The sequence below is a fragment of the Hemitrygon akajei genome, unplaced genomic scaffold (assembly GCF_048418815.1).
Source record: "Hemitrygon akajei unplaced genomic scaffold, sHemAka1.3 Scf000065, whole genome shotgun sequence".
In the NCBI taxonomy this organism is placed as follows: domain Eukaryota; kingdom Metazoa; phylum Chordata; class Chondrichthyes; order Myliobatiformes; family Dasyatidae; genus Hemitrygon; species Hemitrygon akajei.
Genome location: NW_027331951.1, coordinates 3,630,230 through 3,645,993, shown reverse-complemented (window position 1 = coordinate 3,645,993; position 15,764 = coordinate 3,630,230).

Genomic DNA, 15,764 nt, shown 5'->3' with positions numbered 1-15,764 from the left:
ATCCAATCCCACTGTCCCACTCTCTCTCCAGTCCTGTATCAGTCCCGAAACCAATGCCACTGCCCCACTCTCTCTCCACAGTCCCGTACCAGACCCCAAAATAATCCCACTGACCCACTCTCTCTCCACAGCCCTGTGTCAGTCCCCATACTAATCCCACTGTCCCACTCTCTCTCCACAGTCCTGTATCAGTCCCCACACTAATCCCACTGTCCCACTCTCTCCCCACAGTCCTGTATCAGTCCCCATACTAATCCCACTGTCCCACTCTCTCTCCACAGCCCTGTATCAGTCCCCATACTAATCCCATTGTCCCACTCTCTCTCCACAGTCCTGTATCAGCCCCCAATCCAATCCCACAGTCCCACTCTCTCTCCAAAGTCCTGTATCAGTCCCGAAACTAATGCCACTGCACCACTCTCTCTCCACAGTCCTGTATCAGACCCCAAACTAATCCCACTGACCCACTCTCTCTCCACAGTCCTGTATGCCCCAATCAAATCCCTTTGTCCCACTCTCTCTGCAAAGTCCTGTATCAGTCCCCATACTAATCCCACTGTCCCACTCTCTCTCCACAGTCCTGTATGTCCCCAATCAAATCCCTTTGTCCCACTCTCTCTCTCCAAAGTCCTGTACCAGTCCCCAAACTAATCCCACTGACCCACTCTCTCTCCACAGTCCTGTATCAGACCCCATACGTATCCAACAGGCCCATTCTCTTCGCTCAGATCTGTTCCTGTCCCCAAACGAATCCCAAGGTCCCACAAACTCCTAACAGACTTATAGAGGCACCGAAATGACTCCCACACGCCAGATCTCTCCCTCAGCCCTGTGGCCGTGCCAAAATTAACCCCTTTGCCCCTTCCTCGCCCCAGAGCTTCGTGTCAGTCTCCAAACTAATCTCACTTTATCGCGCTCTCCCCACAGTCACGGGTCCGCCGACAGACGTACAGTACTGAGACACTCTCTCTCACACAGCCCTGCGTCAGTCTGCAAACTAATCACACAGACCCACTTTGTGCACACAACCCTGTGTCGGTCTCCAAACGAATCCGATTGTCCCACTCTCTCCCCGCAGGTCTCCATCAGTAACAAAGCTAATGCCGCTGCCCAACCCCTTTCTCACAGAACAATGACGGTCCAGCCGTCCACAGCCCTGCGTCAGTCACCTAAATAATCTCAGGATATTGACCCATCTCCACAGTCTCTGCCAGGCCTTAAATTATTCCACTGCGTTGTCCTTCCCCGACAGACACCTATCGTCACCAAAATATTCCCTTTGTTCCACATTCTCCGGACAAGCTGGTATAGTCTTCAAACAAATCAAAATGTCCCTCACACTTCCGACTAACCTACTACAGTCCGTAAACTAATCTCGTTTTCTCCCGTCAGGACTATGTCATTCCCCAACTCCCACCCCACAGATCAGTCCAAATCTCACCCGTTCTGGCATTTTCCAATCCAGTATTCATGATTTCGGTAGACAACAGACTGGGAAACAAAACACTTTCCTTGATGCAGAGATTCTAAGTTTCTAACAACAGAAGTCTGTGATGGGAAGGTGCAGACAGAGCTTTGGGATCCCAGGAGTGTGCGATGGGAAGGTGTGGACAGAGATTCACTCTGTGTCTGTCCCCGGTAGTGTGTGATGGGACGGTGTGGACTGAGATTCACTCTGTGTCTGTCCCCGGTAGTGTGTGATGGGACGGAGTGGAGGGAGATTCACTCTGTGTCTGACCCCGGGAGTGTGTGATGGGACGGAGTGGAGGGAGATTCACTCTGTGTCTGACCCCGGGAGTGTGTGATGGGACGGTGTGGACGGAGATTCACTCTGTGTCTGTCCCCGGTAGTGAGTGATGGGACGGAGTGGAGGGAGATTCACTCTGTGTCTGACCCCTGGAGTGTCTGATGGGACGGGGTGGAGGGAGATTCACTCTGTGTCTGACCCCGGGAGTGTGTGATGGGACGGTGTGGACGGAGATTCACTCTGTGTCTGTCCCCGGTAGTGTGTGATGGGTCGGGGTGGAGGGAGATTCACTCTGTGTCTGACCCCGGGAGTGTGTGATGGGACGGAGTGGAGGGAGATTCACTCTGTGTCTGACCCTGGGAGTGTGAGATGGGACGGTGTGTAGTGAGATTCACTCTGTCTCTGACCCCGGGAGTGTGTGATGGGACGTTGTGGAGGGAGATTCACTCTGTGTCTGTCCCCGGTAGTATGTGATGGGACGGAGTGGAGGGAGATTCACTCTGTGTCTGTCCCCGGGAGTGTGTGATGGGACGTTGTGTCGGCAGATTCTCTCTGTGTCTGACCCCGGGAGTGTGTGATGGGACGGAGTGGAGGGAGATTCACTCGGTGTCTGTCCCCGGGTGTGTGTGATGGGACGGTGTGGAGGGAGATTCACTCTGTGTCTGTCCCCGGGAGTGTGTGATGGGACGGTGTGGAGGGAGATTCACTCTGTGTCTGTCCTCGGGAGTGTGTGATGGGACGGTGTGGAGGGAGATTCACTCTGTGTCTGACACCGGGAGTGTGTGATGGGACGTTGTGGAGGCAGATTCACTCTTTGTCTGACCCCGGTAGTGTGTGATGGGACGGAGTGGAGGGAGATTCATTTGTGTCTGTCCCCGGGAGTGTGTGATGGGACGTTGTGGAGGGAGATTCTATCTGTGTCTGACCCCGGGAGAGTGTGATGGGACGGAGTGGAGGGAGATTCACTCTGTGTCTGTCCCCGGGAGTGTGTGATGGGACGGTGTGGAGGGAGATTCAATCTGTGTCTCACACCGGGAGTGTGTGATGGGACGGAGTGGAGGGAGATTCCTTTGTGTCTGTCCCCGGGAGTGTGTGATGGGACGTTGTGGAGGGAGATTCTCTCTGTGTCTGACCCCGGGAGAGTGTGATGGGACGGTGTGGAGGGAGATTCACTCTGTGTCTGTCCTCGGGAGTGTGTGATGGGACGGTGTGGATGGAGATTGACTCTGTTTCTGTCCTCGGGATTGTCTGATGGGACGGTGTGGAGGGAGATTCACTCTGTGCCTGACACCGGGAGTGTGTGATAGAAACATAGAAACGTAGACACCCCACAGCACAATACAGGCACTTAGAAATTTCTGGGCTTCCCTATAGTCCTCCATTTTTCTAAGCTCCATGTACCTATCTAAATGTCTCTTAAAATACCTTATTGTATCCGCCTCTACCACAGTTGCGGGCAGCCCATTCTACGAACTCACCACTCTTTGCGTAAAAAACTTACCCCTGGCATCCCCTCTTTACCTACTCCCCAGCACCTTAAACCTGTGTCCTATTCTGGCAACCATTTCAGCCCTGGGAAAAAAGCCTCTAACTGTCATCATCTTATACACCACTATTAGGTCACCTCTCATGCTCCTTCGCACCAAGGAGAAAAGGCCAAATTCACTCGACATATTCTCACAAGGCATGCTCCGTATCCAAGCACCATCCTTGGAAGTCTCTTCTGCATCATTTCTATAGTTTCCAGGTCCTTCCTTTAGTGAGGCAACCAGACGTGAGCACAGTACTCCAAGTGTGCTCTGACCAGGGTCATATATAGCTTCAACATTACCACTCGGCTCCGAAATTCAGTTCCATTATTGATGAAGGCCAATAGAACATATCCCTTCTCAACCACAGAGTCATCCTGAGCAGCTGCTTTGAGTGTCCTATGGACAGGAAACCGAGAACTCTCTGATCCACACACTGATAAGTGTCTTTCAATTAATACTATACTCTGCCATGAAATTTGACATAACAAAATGAACCACTTCACACTTACCTGGGTTGAACTCCATCTGCCTCATCTCAGCCCAGTTTTGAATCCTATCAATGTCCCGATGTAACCTCTGACAGCCCTCCTCACTATCCACAATACCTACAGCCGTTGTGTCATCAGCAAACTTGCTAACACATTCCTCCACATCCTCATCCAGCTCAGCTTGAAAAATCACGAAGACTGATGTTTCTAGAACAGAGGTTTGCAGTAATCCACCGGTGACCCACCTCCATGCAGAAACGCCTTCTTGGGCAAGCCAATTCTGGAAACACAAAGCAATGTGCCCTTGCTTCCCATGCCTCCTTACTTTCTCAATAACTCTTGCATGGGGTGCCTTATAAACATACATTACATCCACTGCTCTTGTTTCATCAATGTGTTCAGTCACATCTTCGAAAAAAAATCAATCAGGCTCGTAAGGCACGACCTGCCCTTGACAAAGCCATGCTGACTACTCCGAATCATATTATACCTCTAAGAATTGTTAAATAAATTTAAATATAATTTCCAGCCCCTCAGGATCATCCACCACTGAGGGATGACTTTAATTTCCTGGGCTGACTCAACTCACTTTCTTGAATAAAGGAGCAACATCCGCAAACCCACATTCCTCTGGAACCTCTCCCGACACCATTGATGATTCAAAAATCATTGCCAGAGTCTTCGCAATCTCCTACCTCGCATCCCACAGTAGCCTGCGGTACATTTCGCCCGGTCACGGCGACGTATCCAACTTGATGTTTTCCAAAAGCTCCAGTTCATTCTCTTTCTAAATATCTGCATTTTCAAGCTTTTCAGTCCGCTGCGAGTCATCACGACAATAACTAAGAACCTTTTTCCATACTGAATACTGAAGTTAACAATTCATTAAATAACTCTGATATCTCATCCGATTCCATACACACTTTCCCACTTGATAGGTCCTATTATTTGAAGTCTGAAACTTTTGCTCTTGATGGGACGGTGTGCAGGGAGCGTCTTTCCGTGTGACCCCGGGAGAGTATGCTCGGAGATTCACTCTGTGTCTGACACTGGGAGTGTGTGATGAGTCCTGTATTACTTCTCGTGGTGTGACACCTGATTTCGAGCAGCCTTGAATCACGGTTTGCACATTCCTGCATCGCTGTGTGGAAAGATGTTTCAAACCTAATAACACCGGTCTACTTTTGTGATCCAGTCCTTGGAACAAGTTTTATCTGGAAATCAGGCAGAAAGAACAACGAGTCCCCTCCACGCTGTCCCTTCGCAGACGCTCTACACAATCCGATCACACACTCCCGGGGTCAAACGTGGATCGCGGATCCTTATCGCTATCCCATCGCACACTCCCGATGTCAAACACTGAGTGATGCTCCCTCCAGAGCATCGCATCTCAGTGAGACACAGAGTCAAGTTCCCGCCATACGTCCCATCACACACTCACCGGGACAAGTACGGAGTGAGGTTACCTCTATACCCTCCCCTGATACACTCACGGAGACGCACACTCCCAGGGTCAGACGCAGAGTGATGATCCCTCCACAGAGTCCCATCACACAGCCTCTGGGTCAGACACATGATGATCCCTCCACACCGTCCCATCACACAGCCTCTGGGTCAGACACAGTGACGAACCCTCCACACCGTCCCATCACACAGCCTCTGGGTCAGACACAGTGACGATCCCTCCACACTCTCACATCAGACACTCTCGGGGTCAGCAGTAGATTACACACATTCATCGGGTGAAAAACACAGTTAAATCTCCTGACTGACCCTCAAGGTTTCAGATACAGACGTTCCCCTCCAATGACACACTCCCGGAGTCAGACAGGAAGTTAAATCAGACACTCAAAGAATCAGATCCGGACAGACGCTCTCGTACCATCACAAACTCTCGGGATGAGACACAGAGTGAATCCCACTCCACACCGACACATCACACACTGCCGGGGTCAGACACATACGTTAATCTCCCTCCACACCGTCCCATCACACAATCCCTGTGTCAGACTCAGAGTGAATCTCCCTCCGCACCGTCACGTCACACACTGCCTGGGTCAAACAGAGTGAATCTGCTTCCACACCGTCCCATCACACACTCCCGGGGTCAGACACAGAGTGAATCTCCCTCCACACTGTCCGATCACGCACACCGGGGATATGCTGCAGAATGGACCTTCGCCTGTCTCTCTGCCCCACTCACCTCGGGAAGGAGACCGTGAGCCCGTTTCTCCCAACTTCACGTGCATGTAATTCTCGCTCCGGACCATCCTGCCGAGGTTCTCTGTTTCTGTGCTCGGATAGGGGAAGCAACCGTTGTCAGAGGAAGCCTGTGCTAACAAGTGGGTTAGACCGGTACCAACCAACGCCGGATAAAGAGCTGATGAATAGAGGAACCGAGAGCATGGGGAGGAAGTGCGGTGAGCAGAGAGATTGAGGGTGTTGCAGAGGTTGGTGTGAGAAATGAGAGTAGTTGAGGGAAGAGTAATGAGTGTGGGGAGAATGGGGGGAGGATTCAGGGCCGGGTAGAGATAGAGAGGTGGGTGACAATGGACACACTGGGGAGAATTGAGCGAGAGAAGCGGTGTGTGGAGGAGGGAGGAAGGAGTGATGGAGATGGGGAAAATGAGCGGAGACGGTGGTAGAGGCAGTTTCGTTTTTGTCATTAAAAAAAAAGAAATTGGATAGGTATATGGACAGGAAAGGGATGGCGGGTTATCGGCTGAGTGCACGGCTAGGAGGGTCTTGGTGGGAGTAAGCGTTCGACACGGATTCGAAGGATCGAGATGGCTTGTTTCCATGCTGTAATTGTCATATGCTTATATGGTTATAAACAATTTACAAGGATGTTGCCTGGATTGGGGAGCATGTCTTATGAGAATACGGTGAGTGAACTCGGCCTTTTCTCCTTGGAGAGACGGAGGATGAGAGGTGACCTGGTAGAAGTGTACGAGATGATGAGAGGCACTGATCGTGTGAATAGTCAGAGGTTTTCCCAGGGATGAAATAGCTGACTCGAAAGGGCAGTTTTAAGGCGTGGAAGCTATGGAAAGGGTGCAGAGGAGATTTACCAGGATGTTGCCAGATCGGAGAACGATTCATATGAAGCATGATTAGCAGAGCTGGGACTTTTCTTTTTGGAGCGTAGAAGAATGAGAGGGGACTTGATAGAGGTCTACAAGATTATAAAAGGCATAGATAGGGCGGATAGTTTCCCAGGGCACCAATAGCAAACACCAGAGGGCGTATGTACAAAACTGAGCTGGGAAGATTAGCGGAGACGTCATGGGTAAGTTTTCTTCTACACAGAGAGTTGTGAGTGCCTTGAATGTCTTGCCAGGGATGGTGGAGGAGGCTAAAATATTAGTGGTATTCAAGAGCTTCTTGGACAGGCACATGGATAAAATAAAAATGGAGGGTTATGGGTAGTGTGGGTTCAGTACTTTGTTTTTAAGGATTATATGGGTCGGCACAACATGCAGGGCTGAAGGGCCTGTACCGTGCTGTAATGTTCTATGGTTCCATGGTTAAGAAGGGTGACCTCATTTAAATTTATCGAATATTTAAGTAGCTTAATCGAGTGTGTGTGGAGAAGATAATTTCTATGTTCGGGGAGTCGAAGACCAGAGGGCAAAGAATTAGATGAGCGGCGCGTCCTTTTAGAAAGGAAACGAGGAGAAATTCCTTTAGCCAGAGAGTGGTGAATCTGTGGATTTCTTTGCCACAGGCGGCCGTGGGGGCCAAGGCTTTCTTTTTCGTATATTTATGGCAGAGATTCTTGATTGGTGAGTGCTTGAAGGAGTACAGGGAGAAGGCAGGGGATTGAGGTTGAAAAGTAAACTTGTTCCGCCACGACGAAATGTTGGAGCAGACTCAACGGGCCAAATGGTCTAATTCTGTTCCTAAATCTTACTTTCTTATGATAAGTTACATTGTTTTATTGTGGAAAAACTAAATGTTGTTGCTAAGCTTGACTAGCTGTAGATTGATTTAACGAAGGTCACAGGATAAGATGCAGACGCTGTCTTGCTTGTGGGACCTAACAAAAGCTAGCAACATTTCATGCCGAGAATGAGGTATTGCTAAATACCTCTTCGGAAAAGAGGAACTGACTGTAGACGTGCAGTTCTCATTTTGCGCACTGCCCGGACGCATTCGCAGACTGTCTGATATTTAACAAGTGCTTCTTGAAATCGCTCACTGAGTAGATTGGGCTATTGGCCATTGCCCAAACTTCACTGTATAAACTTAAGATATAACCTGACATTGGCGGAGTCGTAAGACAACGTGATCACCTACTGATCCCGGGATACATTCTTTTGGAGTCCAATCCGGTAAAACAGGGAAAATTCTTCGGGAGTAATGATGTGGGACTCAGGGAGAGATGACTGGCTGATTTGATTGTGTAGGATCTATTATTTCTCTATTGGTATATGTAACGTACATAGACTTAAGTCCATTAAGAATATCCCAGATGGTAGACGCCCTGGAAGACGGAGGGTAGGGAGAGACAGAAATGAACTGGAGTGGTGAGAGAGGGAAAGAGAGGAGGAGATAGTGAGCGTGGAATCCAGTGAATACTGAAGCAAAGTATTCATTGTATACCTCTGCTGTCTCCTCCGGTTCCGTACGCACTTTTCCACTGTCACACTTGATTTGTGCATTCTCTTATGTCTTATCCACTTGTTCTGCACATACTTATAGACTGGCCTGCGGTTCACCATATTCCTGTCCGCCAATGCCTTCTTATGGCCACCTGTGGTTCTCCAAATTTCTTTCTTAAGATCCTTCCTGCCAGCTTTATATTCTTCTCGATCTCTGTCATCAAGCAGTGTTTTGAACCTTTCGTCAGACTTCATATTTTTCTTGACTGCATTTCCTACAGCCTTTGTACACAAACAGTTCCTGTACTCTAGCATATTTTCCCTGTATCATTGGAACGTACTTATGCAGTACTTCACTCAGATATCCCCTGAACATTTGCCACATTTATTTCGTACAGTTCTGAGAACTCCTGATACTAATTTATGCTTCTAACTTCCTTCCTGATAGCTTCATACATTTCCTTAAACCAATTGAATGTTTTGCTAACTTATCTGTTCCTATCCGTCTCCGATGATGCAGAATTCTAGACACTCTCTCCGTTGGAGATACGATGTGGTGGCCATTGCAGAGACTTGAGTGGCTCAGGGACAGGGATGGCTACATCAAGTGCCGGGGTTTCGATGTTTCCGAAAGCACAGTGTTGTGGGCTGGCACTGTTGATCAGAGATAGTGTCAGGGCTGCAGAAACGGTGGACGCCATAGAGCAATATTCTACAGAGTCTCTGTGGGTGGAGATTAGGAACAGGAAGGGGTCTATAAGTTTACTGTTTGCTTTTATAGGCCGCCCAATAGTAACAGAGGAGTAGATAGGGAAACAGATCCTGGAAAGTTATAAAAATAACGGAGTTGTCGTGACGGGAGATTTAAAATCCCCGATATCAACTAGCATGTCCCTGGAGCAAGGGGTAAAGATGGGCTGGAGTTTGTTAGGTTCTTCGGGAAGGTTTCTTGACACAATATGTAGACAAGCCTACAAGAGGAGAGGCTGTACTTGATTTGGCATTGGGAAATGAACCTGGTCAGGTGTCATAACTCTAAGTGAGAGCATTTTACAGATAGTGATCATAATTCTATCTCCTTTACAATTGCATTGTGGAGAGATAGGAACAGACACGTTAGAAAAGTGTTTGATGGGAGTAAGGGGAATTATGAGGCTATCAGGCAGGATACTGGAAGGTTGAATTGGAAACAGATGTTCTCAGGGAAAGGTACGAAAGAAATGTGGCAAATATTCAGGTGATATTTGTGTGGAGTTCTGCATTGGTACGTTCCAATGAGACAGGGACATTATGGTAAGCTGAAGGAACAGTTGTGTACGAAGTCCGTAAGATATGACGTCAGGAATAAAAGAAATGCTTTGAAAAGTTTCAGAGAGTTAGATAATGTGGATCTGGAAGATTATAAAGCTAACAGGAAGGAGCTTAAGAAAGAAATAAGGAGAGCCTGAAGGGGCCGACAGAAGGCCTTGGCGGGCAGGATTAAGAAAACCCCAAGGCATTCTATCGGAATGTGAAGAGTAAGAGGAGAAGATGTGAAAGAAGAGGACTTATCAGGTGTAACAGTGGGAGAGTGTATATGGAAGTGGACGAAATTGCAGTGGTACTTAATTAATACTTTGCTTCAGTATTCACTATGGGTGAGGATCCCAGTGATGGTAGTGGCAACTGGCAGCAGACTGAAAAGTTTGAGCATGTAGATATTCAGAAAGAACTTGTGCTGGAGCTTTATGAAAGCATCAAGTTGGATAAGGTGCCGGTACCGGATGAGATGAATCCTGGGCTACTCTGGGAGGCGAGAGAGAAGATTACTGAGCCAGTCCTGGATTTCGTTGCTTCAGGTGTGATAGAATCGGAGGGGTAAGCGGCGGAGGGTGTTGTATTGCTTGTCAGAGAAAATATTACAGCGGTGCTCTGGCAGGATAGAATAGAGGGCTCGTCTAGAGAGACTATTTGGGTGGAATTGAGGAATGGGAAAGGTGTAGTAACACTTATAGGGGTGTATTATAGACCACCTAATGTAGAGCGAGAATTGGAGGAGCAAATTTGCAAGCAGATAGCAGATATTTGTAGTAAGTACAGAGTTGTGATTGTGGGAGATTTTGATTTTCCACACATAGACTGGGAAGCCCATACAGTCAAAGGGCTGGATGGATTGGATGTTGTAAAAAGTGAGCAGGATCGTTTTTTGCAGCAATACATAGAGGTACCAACTAGAGAAGTGGCAGGGTTGGATCTTCTGTTAGGGAATGAGATAGGTCAGGTGACAAAGGTATGTTTTGGGGAGTACTTCGGGTCCAGTGATCAAAATGCCGTTAGTTTCAATATATTATGGGAAAGATAGGAATGGACAAAGCGTTGAGATTTTTGATTGGAGAAAGGCTAACTTTGAGAATATGCGAAATTGTTGAGAAAGAGTGGTTAAGAACAATTTTTTTTTAATGGGAATGATGTAATGGAGAAATGGAGGTCATTTAAATGTGAAATATTGTGGGTACAGAATCTTTATGTTCCTGTTAAGTTGAAAGGAAAGGTGAAAGGAAAGGAAAAGAATTGATGAATTGGCTAGCACGAGAGGGCCTAATTTTAATGTGCGTGGAAGTAGGTACAGAGGAGATGGCAGAGTTAAGTTTTTTACTCTGAGATTGATGTTTAGTCACATCCTCAAAGAATTCAATCAGGCTAGTAAGACACGACCCGCCACAAAGCCGTGCTGACTACTCCTCATCATTTTACACCTGTACAAATGCTCATAAATCCTGCCTCTCAGGATCTTCTCCATAAACTTATCAACCAATGAAGTAAGACTCACTAGTCTATAATTTCCAAGTCTATCTCTTCTCCCTTTCTTAAATAAAGGAACAACATCCGCAACCCTCCAATCCTCCGGACCCTCTCCCTTCCATATTGATGATGCAAAGATCATCGCCAGAGGCTGAATAACCTCATCCCTCGCCCCCCTCCCACATCGCCCGGGATACATCTCATCTCTTCCCAGCACCTTATCCAGCTTGATGCGTTCGTAAAGCTCCAGCACATTTTCTTTCTTAATATCTACATGTTCAAGCTTTTCAGTCTGCTGCAGGTTGTCCCTACTATCACTAAGATCCTTTCGCACAGTGAATACTGATGCAAAGTATTCATCTAGTACCTCTGCAACTTCCTCCAGTTCCATATGCACTCTCCCACTGTCACACTTGATAAGTCCTATTTTTTCACATCGTATCCTCTTACAATTCACATTCCTGTAGAATGCCTTCGGGGTTTCCTTAATCCTGCCCGCCAGGACCTTCGCAAGGACACTTCAGGGTCTCCTAATTTATTTCTTAAGATCCTTCCTGTTAGTTTTATAAACTTCCAGATCTCTAAGATTACCTAGCTCTCTGAAACTTTTGTAAGCTTTACTTTTATTCCTGACTTACTATCTTACGGACTTTGTACACAACTGTTCCTGTAGCCTACCATAACTTCCCTGTCTCATTGGAAAGTACCAATGCAGAACTTCCGTACCATTCCCTGAGAACATGTTTCTAATTTAAGCTACCAATTCCCTGCTTGATAGCCTGATAATTCCCCTTACTCCCATAAAACGCTTTTCTAACTTCTCTGTTCCCACCTCTCCCCAATGCAATTTTAAATAAGATAGAATTATGATCACTATCTCCAAAATGCTCTCCCAATGAGAGTTCTGATACCTGATCGGGTTCAATTCCCAGTACCAAATCAAGTACAGCTTCTCCTCCTGTAGGCATGTCTACATATTGTATCAAGAAACCTTCCTGAACACACCTAACAAACTGCAGTCCATCTTTACCCCTTGCTCCAGGTAGATGCCAATCGATATCGGAGAATTTAAAATCTCCCGTCACGATAACTCCGTTATTATTAGAACTTTCCAGGATCTGTTTCCGTATCTGCTCCTCGATAACACTGTTACCATTCGGCGGTCTATAAAAGTACACAATAAAGTTATTTGTCTCTTCCTGTTCATTCTTTCCACCTACAGGGACTCCGTAGTAAATCGTTCTGTGGCGTCCACCTTTTCCGCAGCCCTGACACTATCTCTAATCAACAGTGCCAGCCCCCAACTCTTTTGCCAACTTCCCTGTCCTTTCTGAAACCTCTAATATCCAGCACTTGAAGAAGCAATTCGGGTCCCTGAGCCATCTATGTCTCTGTAATGGCCACCACATCATATCTCCAACGGAGATAGCGTTCAGAATTCTGCATCATTTACCATAGCATTGGAGAGGGATGGGAACAGATGAGTTCGCAAAAACTTTAATTGGAGTAAGGAAAATATGAGGCTATCAGGCAGGAAGTTGGAAGCATAAATTGGGATCAGGTGTTCTCAGAACTGTCCGAAAGAAACGTGGCAAATGTTCAGGGGATATTTGCGTGGGGTTCTGCATAGCTACTTTCCAATGAGAAAGGGAAAGATTGGTAGGCTACCGAAAAGTTGGTGTAGAAAGTCTTTTGGAAATCCACTCAAGAAGAATAAGAGCTGACTAAAGGTTCAAAACACGACAGAGATCTAGAAGATTATAAAGCTGCAGGAAAGAGCTTAAGAAATAAATTAGGAGATCCAGATGTGGCCATAAGAAGGCCTTGGGAGAACAGGATTAAGATAAACCGCAGGACATTCTATAACTATGTGAAGAACAGATGTATACGACGTGAGAGAATAGGACGAATCACGGTTTGCAGTGGAAAAGTGGGTATGGAAGCGGAAGAGACTGCAGAGGTCCATAATGAATACTTTGCTTCAGTATTCACTAGGTTAAAGGATTCTGGCGATTATCAGGGTGGCTTACAGCGGCCTGAAAAGCTTGAGCAGGTAGATATTAATAAAGACGATATTCTGGAGTTCTTAGAAAGCATCAAGTTGCATAAGTCACCGCGAAAGGACGGCCAGGCTACTACACGAGCCGAGGGAGGGGATTGCTGAGCCTTTGTCTATGATGTGTGTACCATCAATGTGCACTGGAGAGGTAGCCCAGGAAATGATAGACCAATGCTTCTTACCTCTGTGGTTGTTAAGTTGATGGAGAAGATCCAGAGAGGCAGGATTTATGAACATTTGTAGAGGTATAAAATTATTAGTAATAGTCAGCATGGCTTTGTCAATTCAGATCGGGCCTTACGAGCCTAATTGAGTTTTCTGAGGATGTGACTAAACAGATTGATGAATGCGGAGCAGTAGATATAGTGTAACTGGGATTTAGCAAGGCATTTGACGAGGTACCACATGCAAGGTTTATTGAGAAAGGAAGGAGGCATGGGATCCAAGAGTGCGTTGCTATGTGGACCCAGAACTGGCTTGCCCACAGAAGGCAAAGTGTAGCTGTAGATGGGTCATATTCTGTATGGAGGTCCGACAACAGTGCAGTGCCTCGGATATCTGTTCTGTGACCCTTACTCTTAGTGATGAGGAAGTGGAGCGATGGGTTAGTAAGTTTGCTGATGACAGAAAGGTCGGAGGTGTTGTGGATAGTGTGGAGTGATGTCAGAATTTACGGCGGGATATGGATAGGATGCAAGACTGGGCTGGGAAGTGACAGATTGTGTTCAAACCAAACAAGTGCGAGGTGGTCCATTTTGGTAGGTCAAATGTAATACAGTATTAATGGTAAAACTTGCAGTGTGGAGGATGAGAGCGATCTTGGAGTCCAAGTCCATCAGACACTCAGAGCTGCTTGGCAGTTTGACTCTGTGTGTAAGAATACGGTGCACTGGCCTTCATCAACTGTAGAATTGAGTTCAACGGCCGAGTGGTAATGTTACAGTCCTATAGCACACCGGTCAGACCCCACTTGGAGAACTGTGTTCAGTTCTGCTCACCACACTACAGGAATTATGTGGAACCTATAGAAAGGGTACAGAGGAGATTTACTAGGATGTTGCCTGGATTGGGGAGCGTGCTCTCTGAGAATAGGTTGAGTGAACTCGCCGATATCCGAATTGAACTGCATGTGCTTCCGCTTGACCCACTTCCTCAGCTGATTAAGATCCCCCTGTATATGATAACTGCCTTCACTGTTGACAAAACCACCAACATTAAACTCTTCGGCAAGGTCATTAACTACTCCTTGTACAGTCTCGTACAAACCGCCATATTGTTGACCGCAATCAAACCGGTCAGAGAGGTCTTAGTGAGTTCCACATCGTCCTCCAATGTAGTCTGCAACATGAACCTTGTTTAAGGTCTTGTTAAATGCTATGAAAGGTACCTCTGCTATCCGTGCCGATCAGCATCCCCGGTCAAATCAGTCCGACAAATCTCCCTGCGTCTCACGCCATCTGGCATCACATTCTCCCTTCTATGTTCCACGCTCCAGATCTCCTCCTCTCTTTCCCTCTCTCACTACTACAGCTCATTTCTGTCTCTCCCAACCTTGACTCTTCCAGAGCGTCTACCATCGGGGATATTCTTAATGCACTTAGGTCTATGTGTGTTACATATACCAATAGAGAAAAATAGTTCCTACACAATCAAATCAGCCAGTCATCTCTCCCTGTGACCCAAATCATTACTCCCGAAGGATTTTCCCTGTTTTACCGGATTGGACTCGAAAAGAATTTATCCTGGGATCAAACAAGAAATGAAGACACAGACCTCTGTGATTAACCTTTCGGTTAACCCTTCAGTAGGTGATCACGTTGTCTTACCACTCCGGCAATGTCAGGTTATATCTTAAGTTTATACAGTGAATTTTGGGCGATAGCCAACAGTCAAATCTGCTCAGTGAGCGATTTCAAGAAGCACTTGTTAAAAATCAGACAGTCTACGAATGCTTCCGGGCGGTGCACAAAATTGGAACTGCACGTCTGCTGTCAGTTCCTCTTTTACCAAGAGGAATTTAGCAATACCTCATTCTCGGCATGAAATGCTACTTGCTTTTGTTAGGTCCCACAAGCAAGGCAGCGTCTGCATCTTATCCCGTGACCTTCGTTAACTCAATCTTCAGCTAGTCAAGCTTAGCAACAACGCTTTGCTTTCCGCAATAAAACAAGGTAACTTATCATAAGAAAGGAAGATTTAGGAGCAGAATTAGACCATTTGGCCCGCTGAGTCTGCTCCAACATTTCATCGTGGCGAAACAAATTTACTTTTCAACCTTAATAGCCTGCCTTCTCCCTGTATTCCTTCAAGCCCTGACCAATCAAGAACCACAGGGAGAGAGAGAGAGAGAGACAGAAGGGGGAGAGTGAGAGAGAGAGGGGTAGAGAGAGAGAGAGAGAGAGAGAGAGAGAGGAGAGAGAGAGAGAGAGAGAGAGAGAGAGAGAGAGGAGAGAGAGAGAGAGAGAGAGAGAGAGAGAGAGAGAGAGAGAGAGGAGAGAGAGAGAGACAGAAGGGGGAGAGTGAGAGAGAGAGGGGTAGAGAGAGAGAGGGGGG